Below are 26,720 nucleotides of genomic sequence, written 5' to 3' on the forward strand. Positions count from 1 at the left end.
AGCTTTTGCACAGCAAAGGAAACCATCAACAAAATGAAAAGACAAGCTAACAATTGGGAGAAGATATTTGCAAGCCATACATCTGATAAGGGGTTAATCTCTAAAATATATGAAGAACTCATGCATCTCAACAACAAAAAAACTATCAATCCAATTAAAAAGTGGGCAAAAGACCTGAACAGACATTTCTCCAAGGAAGATATGAAGATGGCCAACAGACACATGAAAATATGTTCAAAACCACTAACTATCAGGGAAATGCAAATCAAAACTACAATGAGATATCACCTCACGCCTGTCAGAATGGCTATAATTAACAAGACAGGAAATAACAGGTGTTGGAGAGGATGTGGAGAGAAGGGAACTCTCATACACTGCTGGTGGGAGTGCAAACTGGTGCAGCCACTATGGAAAACAGTATGGAGATTCCTCAAAAAATCAAGGCTACAGCTACTATATGATCCAGATATTCCACTGCTGGGTATTTATCCAAAGAACTTGAAAACACCAGTGCATCAAGATACATGCACCCCTGTGTTCATTGCAGCGTTATTCACAATAGCCAAGACTTGGAAGCAACCTAAGTGCCCATCAAGGGACGAATGGATAAAGAGGATGTGGTGTATATACACAATGGAATACTACTCAGCCATAAGAAACGATGAAATCCAGCCATTTGTGACAACATGGATGGACATTGAGGGTATTATGCAAAGTGAAATAAATCAGAGGGAGAAGGTCAAATGCCGTATGATTTCCTTCATTAAGTAGTAGATAATAACAACAATAAACAAACACATTGAGACAGAGATTGGATTGTTGGTTACCAGAGGAGAAAGGGGGAGGGAGGAGGGCGAAAGGGATAATGGGGCACATGTGTGTGGTGATGGGTTGTAATTTGTATTTGGGTGGTGAACATGATGTAATCTATGCAGAAAGAGAAGTATAATGATGTCCACCTGAAATTTATACATTGTTTAAACCAATGTTACTGCAATAAACAAAATGTTTAAAAAAAATAAAGACAATGATCAAATGTTTCCTCTGTGAAAGACACCTTTTCTGAACATTTCACAGGGGGTTAATTGCTATGTAGTTAGAGGGCCAGTAAAATATTGGATGGCGCTGGTCCAGATAATGAGGTATAGCTAGTGTGATGATTGCTTTGGTAAGAACGATTAGGAACTTTCGACAGATGATCACATGAGGAAGGAGAAACTCAAAGTGGAATGAAGGGGATGCATAGTATAACAATATGATGAGGAAAGTGGGATTGGATTTTAATGAGAAAACAAACAGGAGATTTGGGAAGAAAAGCCTTTGTAAGTAATACTTATCAATTAATGGAAGTGCGGACCTAACAGATTCTACATATGGGGAGAATTTTCAATATGGTAGACTCTGAAGGCTCAGGTAGATTTTAAAGGAAGCTGATGAGATATCAGGCTCCACTCAAAGCACTAATTTTTTATTTGCAATTTCGTACTCTTTTACATATATATATATATGTAGAATGTGTATATATATATATTACTGCATGTATTCCTATATATATATATCTTCCTAAATAATCTCTTTGAAATAGTTCAAGCTCTTGTCAATTTCCACTTAAATTCCATGTAAAGTAGAGTAAAGAGGATCTTCCTCCCAAAGACTGACTTAATTAGAAGGTAAATAAGAACAGTAACAATAACAATTTATAAATAATGAAAACTCTCAATTATTGAAAACCTATTGTGTGCTTTATTATTTTTGTTCTTTATAAGTCTGAAAGATAAATATTATTTTATCTTGTAAATGTCTAAGTCCCTTCAGAGTAATTAATATCCCACAGGCCAATAAGAGCCTGTGCAAGGTTAAAACCTATTTTACATTGATTCTAAAGTCTATTCTTTCTCCTAATTCACCAGATCACTCAGTTTGAAAACAGGTCAGTTGCAGCATTCTGGCGTCAAAGTAATCCAGGAACTGATTTGGGACCCTGTTGTTTACCTTCCAAGAAGGAATTGGCTGATTCAGAACTACTTGGTAATTTACAGAAGTTAGAGGCTATCGTTTACAATGAAGTGTTCCTCCCTGGAACGGATTTCTTTCCCATTTCTCTATTTTGTATTGATATGGACTGCTCCTTACAAAATTAGATGCTGCGTGTTTTCACAGCGAGACTGGACTGTTCCTGGGTGAGGAGATAATGTGTGCCAGTGGTTGAAAGCTGTACTGTTGACGTCAGGTAAGAGTTGGATTTTAATACTGGCGTTATTATTTGCTAGCACAGTAACTATGGGCAACTTGTAAGCCTCATTTTTACCATCTGTTAATGAGAATAATGCTATTACACACACATAAGACGATTATAAAAAGTATGTATGACCATGAATATAATTGCTTAGAATTTCCCCTTCGCTCTTGCCTCCTCCTGCTCGCTGGTTTTTAGGGGAAGATTTTTGGTCACACTGCACTATACTGCTTAACAGATTCCTCAGATTTCATTGAGGCTGATTTTACTGTCAAAGAATTCACCCAGGACGAAGGAAGGAGAAAAAATAGGTGTGTGCTACTTAAGGAGCTGAGTGATTCTGCTTCTCTCCAGTCCATCTGAGGGTTAAGTACTTTTTTTTCAACATTTATAAGTGAGATCAGATAATAAAGTACATTAGCTAAATATACAAACTAAGAATGGATAAAGTGATACAATTTCCATGGCAAACAGCATAAGTCTATGGGCTAAACTCTGCACAGAGGAGCAAGCAGTGCTCTCTAAGTTATGGGTTTCATAAACAACTCAAGTGTTCTCTGCAGTTGCATCCTCAACCTAGGGGATCACCGCCTGAGGTCTCATTTTGATGAACCTGAATAGATACCAGGTAGAGAGCCAAAGTCCAAAAAAAAACGCAAAGGCTCGGGCCTTTCGGTTTAGCGGTAAGTCCCTAATGCAGGAGAGTGCAATCTCCCTCAAGTGCAAACTTGAGAAGACTCAGCTGAGCTCTCTGCTGGGGACTATCCTAAATAGCCCAAGAAATAGACTCAGCATTTAGTCATAGAACTTTCCTGATTCTTGGAGATATATCCAAACAGTACTGCTCTGTTATTTTAATCCTCCACAGAATTCTACTTGGACCAACACCAAAGAATCAATTAAGTTTTAGAACTTATTTTTCTCAAAATCTGAACTGAAAAAAAGTGAGGATCCAAAACTAAGTGGAAAGTAGAATTTATTTGTATTATGTAGTATTTAAAGTTATAGATGGACACATTGAAATATCTCTCAGAATGACATTATAGGTGCATTTTATCTTCTAATATATTAAAAAATATTTAACACAAAGAAGTCATGCTCATTATAATCAGAAAATAATAGCATTATTCTATCATTGCTGTTATACACAAATGTAGAATGTTGACATTTATCCAAATAATTATCTTGATTTTTTTCAACTTGCATCGCTATGTGAAACAGGCAAAGGGTGATTTAAACTTCTTTTTGAAACCCAAATTAATAATGTGCTACATTTTATTACTTACTTTTAAAAATTTACAGTAGACCTATAAAGCATACATATGCCTTAATAGTCATCTATTATTTCTTTTCATGTGAGATAGTACTTTAATCAGAAATGTCTTCTCTTTAAAGGAAGGATATAAATCTTGCCACAATTTTATCCTGTCATCATATAAAGCCATTAGATTCAATGTTTGATGAATACTAAGTAGCAATATGCTACTTGGAATTTGATAAAAACATGAAACTTATTTCATGTAAATGTGCTAACTAGTACTAATGCATTCTCCAATATGTTTTCACTATATGAGATTCGAGACATCTGATGGCTAGGTGACATGGAAAAAGTGGTCTAAATAATATCTGTCCGATGGAAGAAATGAAGATTCATCCACGGAATAAAGAACAATCAAATGAATTTACAAACCTCTTGGATTTCTTTCAGATGCATAATTTTTTTTTTTTACTGTGAAATAGTAGAACAAGATTAAATTAACTTAGTATAGAACTCTACCAGCTTAATAAAACAAAGTTTCTACATTAATTTTCCTTTGGAGACAATCTGAAAATTATGCCTCCTCATGAACCTAAGAAGAAACATGTTCTGGATTTATCTGAACCCTCTAGAGCACATCCTCATATTTTTCAGTTATAAACAAAATAAAGCAGATCCTTAGTGGACTGAGGTAGCTAAAATTATGAGGAGGAGAGTAGAACAATACCTACCACAGCAGGAAAGAGTCCTTTCCCAACTCCAAGTTACTCAATATGAACAACCAACTGAACTAGGATAGAAAAAAACACAATTTGAAAACATTTACATAAATTGAATTTAGTTATATGGTCTTCATATAACCATTCTCATATCAGAAGAAGGGATTAATGACTATGTAAATGTCTGCTACAGAACATAATTTAAGAATTTCTTTATATTTATGCTAACAAACATTGTATGAATTGATTTCACCAATATGTACATTATAAAAAATATATTTCTCCCTTTTAGAATAAAGTGAAACATATGTGAAAGCATTTTTGTTAATTTAAGGACTTTCTAGTACTCTTAGACATGAAAATAAAACTGAACAGTAAATGAGTAGTTTATATGCTGGCGTGGTATTTTGTATTGAAGTTCTTTAATTTGATATCTTCATGACTATGAGAACGATTTTATAATATTACTATATTTGTAGTTTTATGGGTTTTCTATAAATTTTCCTCTAACTGATTAAGGGAAACTCAAGGTCAATCTACTCATACATAATAACGAGTGTTGGTTTCATTTCATGGATAAATGTTCATGTTTGATATTTCAGATCTCAAAACAGAAAGATCTCAAGACCTATATTTCCTTTTCGTGTTAGCACAACCTGCAGTTGTTAGGAGAGCTGTCAATCTCTTCTTGATACATTCAAGTCTTTTGGAGAAAAGCACAGGCCAAAAGGGAAAACGCACAGTGGAAAATTTCTGAAGCTGATTATAGAGAAGGCTGAATGGTAGTTGAAGGTAAATTTCCAAAGGGATCCAATTAACATGCTCTATCAAATAAGAACTGGAGAATGAGCCATTAATTTTACGGCATTTTTTTCCTTCTACCTGGTTTTTCATAAGTTGGACTTCCTTCCAGGCTAATTATCCACTAAACATTTTACAAGCAATCCAAGTACGGAAGCAGTAAGAGATAAACTGCACTTATGAAGTAATTGACAAAGGGTACATTTAGCATTTTAAGCAATGATGGTGAGCACCCTAATACCGGAAGAAAGGCTCATGTACTGCTATTTGACGGGTCATTCGTTAATCTCAGACCTCAGCATCAAATAATAGAGACTCAAGGCTAAGATGAACCTACACACAGTAGGTGGGGGGATCCTAGTGCCAAGAGCTTCTGAGAAAACAGTGTTCTTGCCTTGGCATTATCAAAATACCCCTGGTGCTATATCAGATGAATTCCCTAGCTATTTCATTTTCTTTTGACAGTAAAGTCAAAGCTGACAAACCAAGGCAGTTCTCAAAGAAATTCAATTACTGAAATATCTGACAGCTTTGCTTTGCTTCTTACTCAAGTTTCCAAAGTTGCTTGCAGCATGTATAATGTAGTTTGCTTTGTAAGACATGCACTGTATTTTATAAATAAAATAAAAAATACGATCAAAAGGAAGAGAAAAAATTTCAGAAACTTAAAAATCTTGGTTGAAAGAGAAAAAAGGTAGTGATAATGGATTTAGAAATATTTACAATTTTTTTATTGAGAGCCTATTAGCTTTCTAGTATTGTTTATGGCATTCAAAAGATAGAAGACTAAATTGTTTCTGTCTTTGAGAAGACTGAAATCTATCAAACATTTGTTGCTATGAAATTTGAAGTCATTAAAATAGTTTGAATTCAAATGGTGCACTCCTAAATTCTAAAATGTTTTTATTTCTAAATAACAATATCCCCATGTGTTGAATAAGTACAGAGAGGGACAGTTTTGTTTTTGAGGGGGTTGGGCCAAGTTCCAGTAGCCTCAGAGCCGTGTGACTCATTTCCCCAAATTGGGATAAATAGTGAATGAGATCAAGCATACCATTTGTGTGTGTGTATCACTATGCCATAAATAATCTATATAAATTGCATTAATATATAATTGTTATATAAAACAGGGTGATTTATATTATAATTTAAAAATAATAAAAGAGAAAAATGAGCTTAGGAACAAGATTTCAAGAACTATCTTGCTCCTACTGACTGATTACTGTATTTAACTTAAATTCAGATTCTCTTCAACTAATTAGACCTCAAGATTAGGCTGCAGAGAAATATTAGGGAGAAGGAATGACATTGTATCTGTATCCACCAATCTTTTGTCTAGGCCTAACTCCAGGGGAGTGGGCAATAAAGAATTCTTTTAAGGATTAGAGTTTTCTCTGTGGGCCTCCTTAAAACTTGAGAACATTTGCACTGACTGTCAAATTGGTCATTCACCCTTTTCTTCTCTCTCCCCAGAGTTTCAACATTTCCAGAAAAAAAAATTAATTAGATTTACTGGACAGTTTTTTACTGAGTTAGGACTTAGAGATTTTCATCCCACCACCCGAAAGATGGGCGTTTCTGAAACTAGATGCTGTCAGAAATTTGACCTGTGTGCACTTAACGGTCATTTAGTCCCACTCTCTTCATTGACAATAAGAGGAATTTGCAGTTAAATAAGTTCCAAAGGTCATGCATTTGTTAGAAAAAAATGCGCTTGGGTTCTACACTAACTCTTATATCCTCAAACTCCACCTGTAGTTTTAATTATATATAAAATCTACTCATATATCAGTTTTCAAATACCTAGACAACGTATTTCTTGATTTTACTTCATGTATATTTTCTGGAGAATATGTTATGCAACCTACTTTCAATTACATTTCATAACAAAAAATCTAATTTATCTTAGTAACAAAATACCAATATGTATTTTTTCATCAATTTCTAGTGCTTGGCTCCAAGTAGAATTAACAATAATAGATAAATGGTTATTTGAAATACTGTAAAGCCCTTTCAACAGGTGAATAATAAACCATCGAATGTGACATGAGATTTCCAGCTTCCCACGGTTTCTTGTACAATCCATCCCTTTTATCTCTCTCTCTCTCTATTACTACTCTCCCTGGAAAAATCTCATCTGTGTTTTAAAATCCAGCTATCTGCTCATACCATGAAGGACACTGGGAGGAAACACAACTCAGTTGACTGGTTGGCTTTATTCTCAAAGACAAACTGAAAGTGAGCATTACAACTGCTTTGTATAGTGACACATTTTCTTAGAAAATGCTTTCTTCTGCTTTAGTAGACGACTATTTCATACCTTCTCTTTTCTCCTTCAACTGCTCAGACGTTGTCACCCCTTCTCATTCTTAGGTGATGATCTTGATTCTTTCACTAGGAAAAGAGAAATAATCAGAACAGAACATCCATAGCCTCCCACACATTGAATATTAACCTGTATGCAAACCGGACATTTATGTTTTGCTTTTTCTTATTTTTCTTCTTTCTTGTCACATGTTGAACAATCTAACAGATTGCGTTTCCTTTCTCCTCTCCAAGGCCCTGGCTGCTGAGGTTATTCCCTCTTCCTCCTGCAAGATACACTTCTCACCCTCCTGTGACTAATTCCCATAGCATACATATATGTATATCTACACATATAGACAGATAAGATGATTGATAGATAGATATTGAGATAGATAACCTACCATCTTTAAAATAAAAACTGAAACCTTCTCTCAGATTTACATACTGGCCAGACATTGCCTTGTTTTTCTTCTCCTAGACGTCTCAAGAGTCTCTGAACTCATGGGCCCTACTTCCTCTCCTCCAATTCTCCCTGAAATCTACTCCAATCAGTTTTAGGCTAATCACCTCTAGGAATCATTCTTACAAAGCTACCAGTGACGTATAATTTGCCCAAACCAAATGGTCATTTCAACCTTCATGTTACTCAACTTCTAAGCACTATTTGACACAATTGATCACTTCCTGCCTCTTGAAACACATTTCTTACCCATATTACAGGACTTTCTCTCTCTCTTTCTCGCTTGGTTCTTCTTCCATTCCACTGGAAGCTTCTTATCCATCTCCTTTTTGGGTCCTTTTAATATTCCTGACTTTCCTGAAGTTTTGTTTTTCCTCAACCTACATTTAGTCCATAGATATTTTCATCCCGTTCTGTGACTTTCAATATAATATGTAGGTGGTTGATAATTTCTCTTTCTCTTAGTCCATTCAGGCTGCTATAAAAAAACTCTGCAGACTAAGTAGCTTAGAAACCACGAAATTTATTTCTCACAATTTTGGAGGCTGAATGTATGAGATTAGGGTGCCAGAATGGAAGGGTGAGGGCCATCTTCATGGTTCATAGCCAGCACGTTTTACCTGTGTCCTCACACGGGGCAAGGGGTAAGAGAGCTCTGTGGAGTCTCTTTTATAAGAGAATTAATCCCATTCATGAGGGTTCCACCCTCATGGCCTAAGCACACCCCAAAGACCCCATCTCTCAATACCATCTCCTATGGGGGTTAGAATTTCAACATATAAATTTTGGGGGGACACAAGCTTCAGACCATGGCACTCTCTAAATAGTATTTCTGACTGTAACAGTTCCTGAATTCAGATTTGTGTATCCAGCTGTCTACTCAACATCTCCTCCTGTATGTAGAAACAACTCTTATAGAATGTTCATTGCATACAAGGCACTCTACCAAGTACTTTCTGTTTTTAGGCACATAGTCCCCCAAAAATGCTATTGGGTACGTACCATTTAGAAAGGTATTTTTACGTTTCTGCATATAAGGAAACTGAAGCAGAGAGAAAGAAAATTTCTCAAAGTGTCATCTGGCAAATGGCAGAGCTTGAATTTAAACCCAGACATTTTGGCGAGATGGCCCTGTTCTTCATCATGATGCTTTGCTCATATTTGTTAAGATATCCAAAGTGGAACCCTCATAATTACCTCTCTAATATTCTCCTATTCCAGTTTTCCCCATCTCAGTAAACTTTAATTATATACCCACAATAGCTTTGGTAAAAATACCAGTAATAATTTCAATCCTGACATCCGTTAAACCAAAAAATCCTGTCATATGTACCTTAAAATACATCCAGCATCTAGGCATTCCTCAGCTGTCCACTATTTGCATCTTAGTCCAAACCACCATCATTTCTGGCCTGGATGGTGCAATCTCATCCTAAGATATTTTTCTGAGTCAGCGCTTCCCCTCATGAAGTCTGTTCTAAACAATGTGGAGTGAAGCCAAATCCAATCAATTAAAGTTGGATATTGCATCTCCACTGCTGATATCCACAAAGACTTCCCATCTCACTCAATAAAGTGTAAAGTCCTTCCTGGAACTTATGGTGCCTAAAGGACGTGACCCCCGATACTTCTCTGATCACATCTCCTTCCACTCTCCTCTTTGCTTATTGTCTCCCGTCTCTTCAATACCTCAAGATGCTATGGCTTTAGGACCTTGAACTTGTTCTTTTTGCCTGAAAACTCTTACCATAGATACCCTCATTAACTTATTTCTTTGCCTCATGCATTAGAGGCTTCCTAAAACAGTATGACCCACCCTTCTCCTTCTCTGATTTATAGTACCTTTGAACATTTATTGCCATCATGTGTACATTGTATCGGTTTGTTGGTATGTTTATTGTTGGTCTCCACCTTGCAAATAGAATAGAAGCTCATCAGAGAAGAGATTTTACATGGTTTTGTTCACTGTTGTATCCCCAACATCTAAAACAATGCCTGACACACAGTAGATGCTTGATTAATATATGGTAGATGAATAATAAAGGAACCACAACCCATCCTATTGAAGATTGAATAAAGTTTGAGGGAAGAAAAATGTTATCATTTGGTTTTGAATTTTGCATAGATCTGCTTTTCCGACCCAGAAAAAGAGGCACATCTTATTCACCACATAATAGAGATTCCTATTTACCAGAAACCAATTTGGACCCCTTTGGTTGCAAAATAGAAGAAAAAATAATCTATCAAATGATGAGACATAAACATAAAATTATATAAATCTACAGGTAGACCAAAATGTGGGGTTTTAACCTGTCTCTGTACAAATAAAACAGTGAAACTAAAGGCAAGCAGAGAACAAATCTGAGTCCTCAATATTTATAACAAAGGAAATATTTTTTTCTGTAACAACGTATAACTTGAAATTTGAACCTGAACAATAAATTAGTGAAGGGACGTTGGGAATACTTCCTCATACAAGAATCTTTCTTCTGGCGGGTGGTCATCCAATTTCTGCTAGAAATGATTTAGTAACAGAGAAACCACTACATTAAAGATGAAATGAATCCTACTATTGGGCAGTTACAATTGTCAGAAATATTTTTCTTTTATCAAAACTAAATCTGCCTCCTGGTCACTTTCTTCCCTTGGTCTTAATTTTGCTCCATTAAGTCTAATTTTTTAAAAATATGAAATGTTCGAGATGTATGAATATATTTAACATTTTCTGACTCTTTTAATCAGAGCTAAATCTTTCCTTTTTTACGTTATGTATGGGTTTACACACTTTTTAACTGCCTAAGTTACCCTCTTTTGAGTCTATTAGAATTTGTTAACATCTCTCTTATACTAGGATTTCCAGTATTCACTGCAATACATTTTAACAATAAGCATCTAAATTTACTAATCCAGACTGCAATTGAAATGACCACACAGCTATAAAAATAGCAAACAGCTGTACCAGCACTGGAAATTAAAGTAGCAGGCCGTCCACTCTTCAGAAGCTTGAATAAATTTCTTCAGAATTTAAAATAGGTGATACTAGAAAAAGATGTTTTCACTCCCTGACTTGGAAATTCTAACTTACTGAAAAAGACTGCACAATGTCAGAGAAACAGGTGTTGTCAGAATCACATCATTCTGCAGGAGTGGAGCTGAGATAAATGCAAGATACAGAAAAGTTGGAGAGGTGGTTATTCATGACTCTGACTGCTAATTTGAATAAACACCATTTGAGCAGGTATACCAGAAGACCTAACAGACACATGATTGCAGCTGTTTGGCGGGCATAACAATGCAGGACAGAACCTTTCTATGGACCAACTGTGGTTTTCAAGCCAAACTGGACTCCCTGCTTCATCAATATAGAGAAGGAACCGTGTTGAGTAAATACTTCTATAGACTAACCATTATCCATTGGGTTCCATTGTCTTATGTCAGGATATTAGCTCACTGAACTTATGTCACAAACTTATACCAACTACCCTCTGGTTTAAGGTCTTAAGTTCTTTAGTAAGACAGATAAGCAAACAGAAAGTGAAGCGATTCAAAAAGATCATCCTTCTCTATAATTAGGAGAATGGTTGAAAAATGATCTCAGAAACAAAAGAGCCAATCTAAGAATCCTTTGTAAATATTTTTGGAACAATTGCTCAAAACCAACTTATAATAACTGTATTGGTTTTATAGATAAAGTATATCAAAATGTCAAAAGACCCATGATTCCCTAGCTATTAAAAAATAATTGATAAGTGATAAGATATTCCTAATCATTTGACGCATTTGAAATAACTGAATCCCCAAGTCTTTCAAAGATGGTTCTCAAAGAGCAAATTAAAGACTAATCCTATTTGTGCATATATTTGAAAAACCTCAAATTGCATATTAGTAAAGTCAAACCTGTCAAGGTATTAAAAAAGTAGAACCATAAACAAGTTGGCGTTTTTACAGAGGTATAAAGATCATTCAGCATTAAGAAATCTGTTAATTTATGTAACTCCATTAACATGGCAAAGAAGAATAAACTTAGTCACATGCCTCTAAGTATTGAAGAGGGCATTTAAAAATTTTAATATCCATTAGTATTAAAAAAAACCTTCATGATAGGAAGAAAGATAATTCCCTAACTTTATAAGAATATTTATATGAAACATAAAGCCAAAATCCCACTTAAAAACGTAACACAAAATATATTCTCCTTATTAAAGTGAGGAAAAAAACTTTACGGTTACAAGTCATCATTTCAGTTTGCATTGTTTTGCATAATTTTTGTTGAAAGTAATAAAATGATATAATAAATAATTGAGAGGAAGAAAGAAAATATGCACTACATTCATATGACTTTATTGTTTACCTGGAAAACAAACAAATCATCTACTAACCTGTTAAAATTACTAAAACTGCTTAGTAAGATTTCTGGATACAAATTGATAGGCAGCAATCAATAATTTACAGTTAGAAAATATATTTTTAGAAAAGAGAATCCATTAACATTGGCAAAGATCAATATAATGTGAAAAATCAACTGAAATATTAAAAAACAGTATTTTTCAAAAAAGACTATAGATCTTTAGTGAGGTTCAATAAAAATTTTGGGCGAATAAATTCAAAATTACAGAAACATCAATTTTCTCCAAATTTAATCATAAATTTGATATATTCTCAATGAAAAAGCCTATGATTTTTGGATAGAATTCTATGAAAAAATATAGATATGTACCCAATATAGTATTAAAATTAGCTAAGAAAAATGAGATAATATAATTGGAAGAGTAATTGACTTCCAAATTATTAAAAATTTCATAGAATAGATCACTGAAAGATCAAGTGTCAGGCAATATTAACAATTTTAAAATGTGATAAATGTAGCATCACATGTAAAAAAGCAAGTAAGAATTACTGAATGAGTGGTAGTAAATTACATGTCAACCATCAAGAAAAAAATTGTTTAAAGTAGGTAGAGTCAAATAACACACATTTCAGAGGCATTAACTAAGAAAAAAAAAACAATGAAATAATTAGAAGAAAGAATTTTGGTAATTTTAATATTTTAGAGTCATGAATGATGTTCATTCTGGTAGGAAAACAAAGGCAGAACATAAAAACTAAAACCCATAGGATTTTCTGACAAATATTAAATCTGTATAAGAAAACAATTGCAAAGTATTAAATATAAAGCTCAAAGTAAGAAAAATACTTTCAGCCTATTTGATCACCAAATGTTCTATTACAGGTGTGTAAAGAGTGAGTTTACTGTTAGTGCCATCAAGTGCATTCTGACTCCTAGTGACCCTGTGGACAGCAGAGCAGAACCCTGCCCAGTCTTTTTACACCATCCTCTCATCTTCCAGTGCTCTATCAGACAATGCTCCACTGCTGCTCATAGGGTTTTCCTGGCCAACTTTTTCGAAAGTGAGTGGCCAGGTCCTTCTTCCTAATCTGTCTGAGTCTGGAAGCTCTCCCGAAACCTGTCCACCCTGGGTGACCCTGCTGGTATTTGAAATCCCAGTGGCGTAGCTTTCAGCATCACAGCCACACACAGCCGCCACAGTATGACAAGTGACAGATGGTGCTGTGGTTCCCTGAGCGGGAAACAAACGTGGGCTGCGGTGGTGAGAGCACCAGATCTTAACCACTAGACAACCAGGGCTGGCTAAAAAGTCACTTTAATCAATAAAATTGTTGCTTAAAGAAAAATGAACAAGGGACATGGAGAGGCAATTCACCAAAATGGAAAAAGGAATGTATAATAAACACAGAAAATATTTAAATTCAGTAGCAGAAGAATGCAAAATGGACTCTGAGGGCTAATGGTTGGGAACCGTCGGACCAGTAACCAGTCATGAAAACACAGTAGCCAAACTTTGCCTTATGTCCCTTACAAAACCTGCAGGGGGCAAGCTCTGTCCTGTCAGCTTGTAGATCACATGACCCTTTTCTAGCATCTCTTTGTTGGGGAACCCAAGACAACATCTGTAAGTCTACAAGATGACCAAATGTAGTGGTTCTGCTTTCTTATTTGTCGTGGGTTTGTCTTTGTCAAGGTCTCAACCTCCTTCTTAAAGAAAAACTGATTTCTATTTGAAGTCTCATTATAATCCTAACTCTTGCACTTTCCTTGATAAATAGCCAAAAACAAACTCAACATAGAATATCAATGGTCTTTAAGGGAGAACTTCTGACATGTAAAAATTAATGGAGTAATAGACTTATGAGGAATTCTATAAAAATTAGAGGATAAAACACCAAGCACCCAAAGGTCACAGTACCTAATTGGAGTACTGAGACCTCAAAATAAAGTTCTAGCTTCAAGAAAGTCTCTCTTAATGATTTGTAACTTTTGAAATTTACCCTCCTTCCATCTCTCTCTTTTTTACTCAGCTTTACCTGATGTTCTAAATGAGCTACCTTTTCTTCAGCCTTTCTTCAGAAAAAGAAATATCACATTGTAAAATTGCCAAATCCGACGGTATTGTGAGATTGCTAGACCCTGGTCTAGAGCCAAGTTAAGGCCTATAATTAAGGATTTTCCCAAACTTTAATAACACAGGCAAAACATTTGTTCCTGGATGGCCAATCTGCAGCAACTAGTTCTGTTAACTATTAGCTGCACAGATCGGGGGAGATACTTAATAATAGGATAAAAAAGAGAAGAATTAAACAAACTATTAATTAAATTAAATAAATAAAGTTACCTTGAAAGGGTAAGAAAAAATAATGCACTACATAAGGCGATTTCCAATTTTATATGTTGGGTTGACTACCAAAGATTCAAAATTATAGACTAAATTAAATCTAAATGCAGAAGCCATTGCAGGAAGAGTTGCTTCAAAAGCAAGCTAGTCAGGCCTGGGTTCACCTAACAAGTCGGGTTATTGCTGCCCCATACGTGCCCCTGTCTGTAAATCTACATATGAAGCCATGATCCACATTGCTTTCTGTGTTCATGTCTCTAAGTACCCCAAAAATGTTACCTGCCTATGAACAATCTTCAAGACATTTTTTGGCTCAAAATTCTTGCATCAATTAGTATTAATTTGAATTGCTAACCTATGATGGGGGGAAACTGAAGTTTTAATTTGCAAGAGAAATTCTTCAAAAGAGAGCATCTTTGTTCTCTCCCTGAGCTGGGGAAAAATTTCCAGCTCTTTTCTGAAGGATAACGTAGCCCTTTGAAGTTGCTACGTTAAGCAGATGATCTCAGTGACGAATCCTGCCACCTGTGGAGGAGTCCAACACCTCCTCCAATTCTGCTCCTGTGTGGTGTTGAAGCCAAGCCCTTTGCAAAACTATAAACTATTCAAATATGTTCAAAATCATACCCAAGGATTACGAATTTGATCATGTGTAGTTTTTTATTCCAGAAATTATATTAATGTTACATTTCATTATAGTAAACATGTAGCTTAACATAACCAACACAATAGAATACAACATAACGTGACATAGTGTACTTATTTAGTACACAGGGTATGAAGTCAGATTTGGGCTACATAGCATCCTATCCATGTGACTTTAGACAAGTTATTTAACTTTTCTAAATTTCTATTACCTTATATATACAATGAAAAAATAATTGTACCTAATTTATATTGATACTATTAGGATTAAACATAAAGTACTTAAAACAGTTTCAGTCATATAATAAGGATAATAATTTCTTAAAAATTTTTAGCTATCATCAACAGTATTATTATTTATTTACTTATTTTTTGATGAGGAAGATTAGCCCTGAGCTAACATCTGTTGCCAATCCTCTTTTTGCTGAGGAAGATTGGCCCTGAGGTAACATCTGTGCTCATCTTCATCTATTTTCTGTGGGAGGCCTGCCACAGCATCGCTTGATAAGCAGTGCGTAGGTCCGCATCCAGGACCCGAACCTGGGCCACCGAAGTGGAGCGCGTGAACTTAAACACTACGCCACTTGGCTGGCCCCAGTCGTGATTTTTTTGATGTCGTTTTAATTCAGCAAGGTAATGCTAAATAATATGTATGAAAGACCATATAAATGTAAAAGTTAGTGCTATGAAAGAAGCCAAAAATTTAAACGTATTTATTTTATAGGTCAGTGTTTTTTCTTTTCAATTTTGTTTCTTAAAATCAAGTATGTTTTGATATTTCTCCATAACCCTTCAATTTGATGAAACTTTTGTCTTCATATTTGATTTAAATTTTATAAAAATTTTTAACTGTATACACACCAAAACCAAAACAAATAAAAAAATATCTGACATGTAAAAAAGAAGTTTGCATTCAATGAGTTTACATTTCAAGATATTAGCATTTTGGTTGTCATCAACCCCATCTAGTTCCTCTAAAGAAAAGTCAAATTTTACATTTTACTTTCACATCCCTACGCTTTAAACACCTAAATTGTTTTGACTATATTGCAAAGTAACAACATATATAGGGAACTGAAAGTTGATTTAATGAAAAATTCTAAAAGTTCAAGGATATTTTTAAGGTGTCAAATGTTACATCAGCATTCTTTCATTTTTAAAATCTTAGCTATTAGCATTAAATGTATATAGATATCAGTGTCTCCTAAAACACCATCATATACCACCCCAGTAGAGGCAGGTGCGAAAATAATTCCAGACCTTGTCCTGATAGGATACAGAAGTGTCACTGGTCTTGTGTCTCCCTAACTTTTCCCCAAATCTTCATTGTGTCAAATACCCCTTAGGTACTCCAGGAAAAGGTCAAGGAAAAGGAAATGTATCCTGCTGTGTTCTATCCAGCAATAATCCATAAAGATTCCACTTCCTCCTTTTCTTAAATTGATCTTCCCCTCCCATAAGAAGGCTGAAAACTCAAATCATGAATTTACATCATATTAATTTCTATGGAGGAGAAAATTGTGGTAAATTTTGGTAAAAAGTTAAGCAATTTACTAAAAGTCAAAAGTCACGATCTACATATCTTTGTATCTTTTCCTGCTTGACCGTTGGGCATAAAAAGCAAGATCATTCTAGTTTTAAAAAATTAGAAAAATAGACCTCAATTTCATTGTAAGGAGGGAAACTTTGCAAAGACGAGTGTATAGTAGTGTGTCAATTTATTTTTAGATAAGTTGAAAGATGTATCACAGGACATGAGCATGTAATTTTTTTCTTAAATTTTGAAACAGCTTGACATTCTAATGAAACATATTTCAACGGAAGCATTTATTAAATCATAGTCATATTCTCCCTCAAACGATTGGGGGGGAAAAAAAGCAAAATTACCATGTCAGGACCTCCCCCACTGCATATTCTAGAAAATCAGTATTTGAGGGATCAATAGTAAAACCTAAAATTCTGTTCTTGCATGTAGACTCTATGATCTATTCTTTTTAAATTCCTTTATCATCAGTATTAGCCTTTCCTTTGCTTTATTATTTTTGAAGAAAACCTCGCTAAAGAATGGCTCTCCATCTCTGTCGTTTGAGTATACGCTCTTCTTCATTACTTTCAATTTCTTGAGGAGAAATGTATTGTAGCCACCTGAGCCTGAGTTTTTGATGGATAGTTTCTCACAGAATCTTAGAGTTTGTCAATTTAAAAGAGCCTCTACCAAGCCATCTAGTTTATCTCTCTTCACATAGCCATTTATTTTATGATATCTCTTAATCATTTCTAAAATAAGAACATTGTTATTCTGCAACTTTCTTTTGCCATTGATTTCCTTTGCTTGTCAGACATATACTTTGTATTACTATGTTTTTCTTAATGTTAACATGCTTTTGTTCTGTCACTCACCAAGATAAAAAAATCAACTTTATCAGACATCTAAAATTATGAGTTCTGCTATCATTTAGTAGTACTTGTTATCATAAATTGTGTACTTTTTATCTAGGTGATATTTTTTCTATATATTTTTTAAACATCACATTCATAACTTATAACCTTATGACCATAGAGTACTGGAAGAAAAGTATTAATATGTATGTGATATACAACTAAAATAACATTTTAATGTAATATGATTAAAAGTGATCATTTAACAGTTAAAAAGAAAATTGTTAAAATACTGTGAAATTGAATATTTATTATAGTATAAATCATATAGTATAAATATTATAAGGTAACTCATAAAATTTCAAACTAGCTTCCTGGTCCAAAGATACTGCTGTAAACATTAGAGAATTATGATTTGGAAATCACAAGTAGAAAGTTTTCTAGAAGAGATAGTATCATTTTTTAATAAGTAGGCTTAGAGAGAGAGTGTACATGGAAAAGAGAGGAAAAGATTGATAGAGTAAAAAAGAGTTAGAAACACAAGGATAGACAGAGAAAGATAGTAAGACAGGGAGACAGACTAGAAGATACCCAAATGAAAATTGATAGTGGGGAAAAATAAGCAATTAAGAGTAAGAAAAAAAGAGCTAGAAGAAAGAACAGTAGTTCAGAAACGTTGATGTCCTAATAGCTTATACAAATAACTTGTTCAATCTCATTCAAAATCAATGAAACATAAATTAAAACCAAAGTGGAACACCAAGACACACAAACTCCAATAGCTACAATTGAATGGCTTGATCATACCCAGTTTTGTGGAGGATGTGCAGCAATTATAGTTGAAATCTACACCACCTCTTTAGAAAGCTGGGTGCCATTATCTACTAGGGTTATCTAAGCACAAACAAGGATTCAGCAATATCATACGTAGGACAAATACACATATATGTGCATCAAAAGACATGGACAAAATGCTCTCAGCAGCATTGTTCAAAATAGCCAAAATTGGAAAAAACCCAAATGTCCATAAGCATTAAAGTGGGTAAATAAAATCAAGATATTGTTACAAAAGAATACTATGCAGTAATAGCTAAACAGGAAAAGATGAAAACAAAACCAAAAATATCTGCAATAAGACACAACAGCAGGAGAGAATTCAACAAACACTACGTTGAGTAAAAGAAGCCAGACACAAAACTATTTAAAAGAAAATACTGTGTAATTCTAGATGAAAGATTTTCAAAAAGAGACAAAATTAACTTCTTTGTGTTAGACGCCATGATAGAGAAGAAAGAGAGGTTAATGTTTGGAAGAGAGAATTAGGGGAGTCCGAGTTTTGTTAATATTCTATTTCCTGATCTGGCTAGAGGTCACACGGATATGTTTATTTTATGATCATTCATTGAGTTGAATTTTATAGTTTTTGCATTTTTCTGTATGTGAGTATATTTCAGCAAAATCATATACAAAGTAAAACAATAAAAACAAAAACCATATATAGACCAGGGAGTTTACACGAGAAGGGAATATATATAAATCTACATGCATAGAAATTCAAGGAGAAATCGGCTGATATCTGGTAGATTTAAAGGACAATGAAACCAAGGAAGTTAGAAAAAGAGGAATTTTGCTGATAAAATGTTGACCAAACTAGGAATATATGTTTTTATAAAAATAAATAATCACACACACATATGAAATAAGTGGAGCACTGGGTAGATTTTTAAAAATAAATAAGTGCCATATGTTTTGCATAACTATTTCTGGTTTTATAAAACATAGATTTAAAATAAAGGACATATTTTATCGATACAGTGCAGTAGGAACCAAAGGGCTCCCAGCTTGTTCCAATGAAATATGAAGAAAGTAGTTTGAAATGAACATGAGGTTAAGGTACAGATTAAATATTAAAGAAAAAGATGAAGTTACACAAAACGAGAGGTCAGACTATGTCTCCTAGGCATTTAAAATAATGGGAGATGAGTTCTCAGCAGGGGGATATCTTTTTGAAGATAGTGACCAAGGAGAAACCATTGTAGGGAGAGTCGCTCAACAAAGCAAGCTGAGAGGAGCGTGTTCACACAGCAATTCATGTTCTTTCTGTCCTATACATTCCCCTCCCTGTGTGACATGGGGAGAATGTGTTTAAGGATCCAGAGATCTTGTGCCTAGAAGAACTAAGAAATATGTTGCTTTTAGGATGTCTGCTTCCCCTTTCTGTGACCTTTTTTCTGCCTTTAAACTCAATCTCTCTCTCTCAATCACCGAACTAGCTATTAAAAAAACTCACAGCAAGGGGTTCTAACTTAATGTTTCACCACTTACTTGAGAGTTTGAATTTTTAAATATGACAGTAATTATAGTCGGCTTGGGAGTTATTAAAATAAATAAGTCATGCTGCTATCCTTGAAAAGCTCATAACCTACTGAGTTTGGAAAACCAAGAGATGATTTTAAAATGTCTAAAGAAGGAAAGAATGGATTCTAAGACCAGAAATAGAGATTTCTGGGGAGGACTATAAGCTCAAATCACAACACATTCTCTGCCAAAATAAAAACTCATGGCTGGGATAAACTCCTATGCAACATTCAGGGAAAGTTGGATACAATCTTCAAATCTTAGGAGGAGTTCATAGAAGAGGACAATTAAGGAGTAATATATCAGGGAGTGGTGGATTTTATCGCTCAATGATAGGGATATTTAACGTTGTTCTTGCTTAGTGGTCTGCTTCGGCACGTCTCTTGGGAATATCATTTTAAGATTTCCTTTCCTGGATTCTTTCCTTTCTTGGCAGTTGGTTCAGAAAACTGTGGCTGTAGCTACCTTCCACTTGGTAAGCGGCCTCAGTTTACCTGTACACCTGTGCCCTCTAGGAAAAGCAGCCCTGTGGCTCCCTTATACCTGAGCCCAGTTCTCCAGGGGCCTACACTCAGGCTTGGTGCTAGTTACAAAGACTGATTTTGTCCATGCTGTCTTCCCTCATGGACTTCTAAGAGGTTGTCTGCAGCCATTGCAGTCAGCTAGCCAATAGAGCTCTGCTTCCTGACACATGAGCAGCTAACTGCAGTGAACTTTAAAACTTCTTTAGGTAGGCCTCTAAATCAACTCAATTGGTTAAAAATTAAATGTGCTCATGTATTCCAAAAAAGTAGTCTTCTCTCTTGATAAAGGAGGCTAATAGGACTCAAAGTGACAGAAATGTGGTGAAATATACATAAAGGCAGTTCCATCAATTGCAAATTACTAATTTTAGAGAAGAAAATAGCCAAGTATGTGGGTTTGGTAATTAACTGCGATTGAATTAAATTCAACAAACACATGTTTTTGTTTATATTTTGGTTTAATTAAATGCAAATCAAGATTAAAATGTATCCCCCAAATACTCACTTAACAGCAATCACAAAAGCAACTATAACTTAAGGGAAACACCTTTGATGGATTGTACATAATTGTTTTCCGAAAATATCACATGCTAATGAAACTTTTCTCTACTTCACTATTTTACATTAGTGATATATTCAGACAGCATTGAAAAATCACATTCATACTGCTTAATTTACAGTAGCTCATTTGTTTTCCCCTAAGCTCAAGTTTACAGAAGATAGAGTAAGATAAGATAAATATATAAGTGAAATAAAAGACATCCAAATGAATCTCCACATAGTTATATTGCCTTTTGTTAGTGCTATTGAATAGAAAGTTTGAAATTTGAGTATCATTACTAAATCCTATGTGCAATGACATTCAAACTCCAATATTTGCGTAAAAGAGAAACAAAAAATATCTTCTCTAATTAACAATTGATTTATCATTAAAACCCCAAGCCACCAAGACTTAATATGAAGCAAATACCAATTTTCTCCCAGTTTTGCAGCTTGCAGTTAGCATTGTATTACTATTGAACAACCTAAAGAGAGAAAGCCTGATTCAGGGTCAGAGGATTTAAAATCAAGAATATTTAGAGGGGGAGTCAAGATGGCGGCGTAGGCAGACTCTGAACTCACCTCCTCCCGTGGACACAGCCAATTTACAACTACTCGTGGAAAAATTACCCCTGAGACAGAACTGAAAACTGGATAAGAGGAACTCCTGCAACAACGGACAATCCTAACTGGGGTAGAAGAGGCAGAGACTCCCTTCCGGAGAGGAAAAACGCCGCCGTCACAAGCCGCCAGCTTCACGGCCGCCGGGAGCAGCTCACAGGTACGCACCCTCCCTGGAGGCGCGGGGCCCTGAGCCGGGGAGCGCCCCCGCTGTGGACATTTTGTGGACCCAGCACAATTGAGACCAGTGGCATAATATCTGACTTTGCCTGCTACTAAAGCATTGGGTAGCACCCCCAGAAAACCCGGTTCACAAAGAAACTAAAACTGGCTCTTAAAGGGCCCGCGCATAAACTCACCCGTTCCAGAAAGTGTTCTAAAATCACCAGAAAGAAAGGTGCACAGTGCTTCGGTGACAAGAGACTCACCTAATAGGCCCTGAGTGCATCTCGGTGAGGGGTGAGACCTCTCCAGGGACTGGGACATTGGCGGCGGCCATTGTTGTGGCCTGGTGTGAGCGTGCTGACACAGACGCCATTGGAGTTCTCCCTGAGACCTGCTAGCCCAGGGTCTGCTCCACCCGCTAGAGCACCAATCTAATCCAGCTCAGCCAGGGCAGGCAGCCCACCCTAGAGACTAGCCCCACCCAACAACAAGCCCTCAGGCAACGTGTGGGCCTGCATAGATTGGTGACTGGATTCTCTGCAGCCTGACAACTGAGCTGACTTGAGCGGGGCAGGGTGTGCACAAGGAGCGGGTGGAGAGTGTGGGGCGGTGGCAGAGTGTGTGAGGCTCCCGCCCTGGAGAGACTGGGTCCACTTGGGGAGGTCGGGGCGCTCACACGGGGCAGGACTGTGTTGACTGTGTGTGTGGACCTGTGGGCAGCAGGGCTTCTCAGCCACAGAAGACTTGTACTTCTCAAAGACCCACATAGGAGGTTTGCTCCACCTTCCAAAACCTGAAACAATTGGGTGCTCCTGTGCCTGAGGGCAGCCCCACCCAGCTGCAATCCTCAGAGAGCTGACAAGAGACCTAATAGGCTAGAGGCTTACAGCAATTGTAAGGCCCTGAGCCTAACAACCTGCCACGGTGGGGGCCTACTCACTTAAAAGAAATACTGCAACACAAATGTGGTATTAGAACTTGCAGCCAACTGTGCTGGGGCTCCCCACAGCTGATAAAGAGACTGAAGGGCCCACAACAACTACAAGCAGCTGAGCATTACAACAGCTGGCCAGGAGCATAACTCAGCCTCCCTGGGCGCCTACAGGGAGGGCAAACAGGCCACAGCAGAAGGATACACGTAGCCCACATAGGGGTCACCCCTGGGACATTGAGAACTGAGGGAAGCACACTGGAAGCCTCCTAAGCCATCACTTACATAAGGTCACCTATCCAAGAGCAGGAGACCGAGCTGACCTACCTAATACGTGAGACACAAGCACAGGGAAAGAGGCAAAATGAAGAGGCAAAAGAATACATTCCAAGTAAGGGAACAGGACAAAACCCCAGAAAAGGAACTAAGTGAAACAGAAATGAGCAACCTACCCGACAGAGAGTTCAAACTAAGAGTGTTAAGGATGCTCACTGATCTGGGGAGAAGAATAGATGGACTCAGTGAGAATGTCAACAAAGAAATGGAAGATATAAAAAAGAACCAATCAGAAATGAAGAATACAATACTGGAAATGAAAAACTCATTAGAGGGACTCAAAAGCAGAGTAGAGGATACAGAAGAACGGATCTGTGAGCTGGAAGAAAGACTAGAAGAAATTACCCAAGGTGAACAGGTAAAAGAGAAAAGAATTCAAAAGAGTGAGGACAGTCTAAGGGACCTCTGGGACAACATCAAGCGCACTAACATCCGTGTTATAGGTGTCCCGGAAGGAGAAGAGTGAGACAAGGGGGCAGAGAATCTATTTCAAGAAATAATAGATGAAAACTTCCCTAACCTAAGGAAGGAAACAGACATCCAGGTACAGGAGGCACAGAGAGCCCCAAACAAGATAAACCCAAAGAGGCCCACACCAAGACACATCATAATCAAAATGTCCAGAATTAAAGATAAAGAGAGAATCCTAAAAGCCGCAAGAGAATGTCAAGTTACATACAAAGGAAACCCCATAAGGCTATCAGCTGACTTCTCAGCAGAAACCTTACAGGCTAGAAGAGAATGGCATGATATATTTAAAGTGCTAAAAGGAAAAAACTTACAGCCAAGAATACTCTACCCAGCAAGGTTATCGTTCAAAATGGAAGGAGAGATCAAAATTTTCCCAGATAAGCAAAAATTAAAGGAGTTTGTCACCAAGAAACCAGTGTTACAAGAAATGTTAAAGGGACTGATTTAAGGGGAAAAGAGAAGACCACAAATAGGAAAAATTATCTATTTCCACGATTAGAACGTAATGGATACAAATGCACAAAAAGAGGTTGGATATGATATCAAAAACAAAAAAAGGAGGGAGGAGGGTAGTTAAAGAGTACAGCTTTCAGACAGAGGTCAAACTAAAGTGACCATCAATTCTGTATAGAAGAAGTAAGGAACAGAGAAGGACTACTAAAACACTGAGGAAAAAAAAAAAAAGTTAAAAAATGGCAGTAAGTACATACTTATCAATAGCTACTTTAAATGTCAATGGACTAAATGCTCCAATTAAAAGGCATAGGGTGGCTGACTGGATAAAAAAACAAGACCCATATATATGATGCATACAAGAGACACACTTCAGACCTAAAGACACAAACTGAAAGTGAAGGGATGGAAAAAGATACTCCACGCAAATGGCAATGAAAAGAAAGCTGGGGTAGCAGTACTCATATCAGACAAAATAGACTTTAAAACAAAAACTGTAAAACGAGACAAAGAAGGGCATTACATAATGATCAAGGGAACAATCCAACAAGAGGATATAACACTTGTAAATATCTACGCACCCAATGTAGGTGCACCTAAATATATAAAGCAATTATTAACAGACATAAAAACAGAAATAGACAGTAACACAATAATAGTAGGGGACTTTAACACTCCACTTACACCAACGGATAGATCATCCAAACAGAAGATCAATAAGGAAACATTGGCCTTAAACGACACACTAGAACAGATGGACCTAGTAGATATATACAGAGCATTCCATCCAAAAACCGAAGAATACACGTTCTTTTCAAATGCACATGGAACGTTCTCCAGGATTGATCACATATTAGGCCACAAAACAAGTCTCCATAAATTTAAGAAGATTGAAATAATACCAAGCATCTTTTCTGACCACAAAGGTATGAAACTAGAAATCAACTATAGGAAGAAAATCAGAAAAGCCACAAATACATGGAGATTAAACAAAATGCTACTGAACAACGACTGGGTTAATGAAGAAATCAAAGAGGAAATCAAAAAATACCTGGAGACAAATGAAAATGAAAATACGACATGCCAGAATTTATGGGATACAGCAAAAGCGGTTCTAAGAGGGAAGTTTATAGCAATACAGGCCTATCTCAACAAACAAGAAAAATCTCAAATAAACAATCTAACAATGCACCTAAAGGAACTGGAAAAAGAAGAACAAACAAAGCCCAAAATCAGTAGAAGAAGGGAAATAAAAATCAGAGCAGAAATAAACGAAAGAGAGACCAAAAACAATAGAAAAAATTAATAAAACCAAGAGCTGGTTCTTTGAAAAGATCAACAAAATAGACAAACCTTTAGCTAGACTCACCAAGAAAAAAAGAGAGAAGGCGCAAATAAGTAAAATCAGAAATGAAAGAGGAGAGGTTACAACAGACACCTCAGAAATACAAAAGATTATAAGAGAATACTATGAAAAACTATATGCCAACCAATTCGACAATCTGGAAGAAATGGATAAATTCTTAGAATCATACAACCTTCCAAAACTGGATCAAGAAGAAGTAGAGAATTTGAATAGACCAATCACCAGTAAGGAGATCGAAACAGTAATCACAAACCTCCCCAAAAATAAAAGTCCAGGACCAGACGGCTTCCCTGGTGAATTCTACCAAACATTCAAAGAAGACTTAATACCTATCCTTCTCAAACTCTTCCAGCAAATTGAGGAGGGGGGGAAGCTCCCTAACTCATTCTACGAAGCTGACATTACCCTGATACCAAAACCAGACAAGGACAACACAAAAAAAGAAAATTACAGGCCAATATCACTGATGAACATCGATGCGAAAATCCTCAACAAAATACTAGCAAATCGCATACAACAATACGTTAAAAAGATTATACACCATGATCAAGTGGGATTTATTCCAGGTATGCAGGGATGGTTTAACATTCGCAAATCAATCAACGTAATACACCACATTAATAAAATGAAGAACAAAAATCACATGATCATCTCAATAGATGCAGAGAAAGCATTTGACAAGATCCAGCATCCATTTATGATAAAAACTCTGAAGAAAATGGGTATAGAAGGAAAGTACCTCAACATAATAAAGACCATATATGAGAAACCCACAGCTAATATCATCCTCAATGGTGAAAAACTGAAAGCTATCCCTCTAAGAACAGGAACCAGACAAGGATGCCCACTGTCACCACTCCTATTTAACATAGTACTGGAAGTCCTAGCCAGAGCAATCAGGCAAGAGAAAGAAATAAAAGGGATCCAAATTGGAAAGGAAGAAGTGAAACTGTCACTATTTGCAGATGACATGATTTTATATATAGAAAACCCTAAAGAATCCACCAGAAAACTTTTAGAAGTAATAAACGAATATGGTAAAGTTGCAGGATACAAAATCAACATACAAAAATCAGTTGCATTTCTGTACACTAACAACGAAGTAGCAGAAAGAGAAATTAAGAATACCATCCCATTTACAATTGCAACAAAAAGAATAAAATACCTAGGAATAAACTTAACCAAAGAGGTGAAAGATCTGTACACGAAAACTATAAAACATTTCTGAAAGAAATTGAAGAAGACACAAAGAAATGGAAAGACATTCCGTGCTCTTGGATTGGAAGAATTAACATAGTTAAGATGTCCATACTTCCTAAAGCCATCTATAGATTCAATGCAATCCCTATCAAAGTTCCAACAACATTTTTCACAGAAATAGAACAAAGAATCCTAAAATTTATATGGAACAACAAAAGACCCGAATAGCTAAAGGAATCCTGAGAAAAAGAACAAAGC

The 26,720-nt window shown here is 36.0% G+C and overlaps 1 long non-coding RNA gene across 1 annotated transcript in view; it reads right to left on the reverse strand.

Annotated features, from left to right (window-relative positions):
• The window catches only part of LOC147913317 (uncharacterized), a 45,485-nt gene extending 23,398 nt beyond the window's left edge, over positions 1-22,087 (reverse strand). The window contains exons 1-3 of the long non-coding RNA XR_015548793.1: positions 21,969-22,087; positions 7,335-7,408; positions 4,226-4,284 (exon numbers count right to left, since the gene is read on the reverse strand). This is a non-coding gene — a long non-coding RNA (uncharacterized LOC147913317). The remainder of the gene's footprint in view (positions 1-4,225; positions 4,285-7,334; positions 7,409-21,968) is intronic.
• Positions 22,088-26,720: the final 4,633 nt, after the last annotated feature.

The sequence above is a fragment of the Ceratotherium simum genome, chromosome 28 (assembly GCF_057802395.1).
Source record: "Ceratotherium simum simum isolate JZ-2026a chromosome 28, ASM5780239v1, whole genome shotgun sequence".
Taxonomy (NCBI): domain Eukaryota; kingdom Metazoa; phylum Chordata; class Mammalia; order Perissodactyla; family Rhinocerotidae; genus Ceratotherium; species Ceratotherium simum.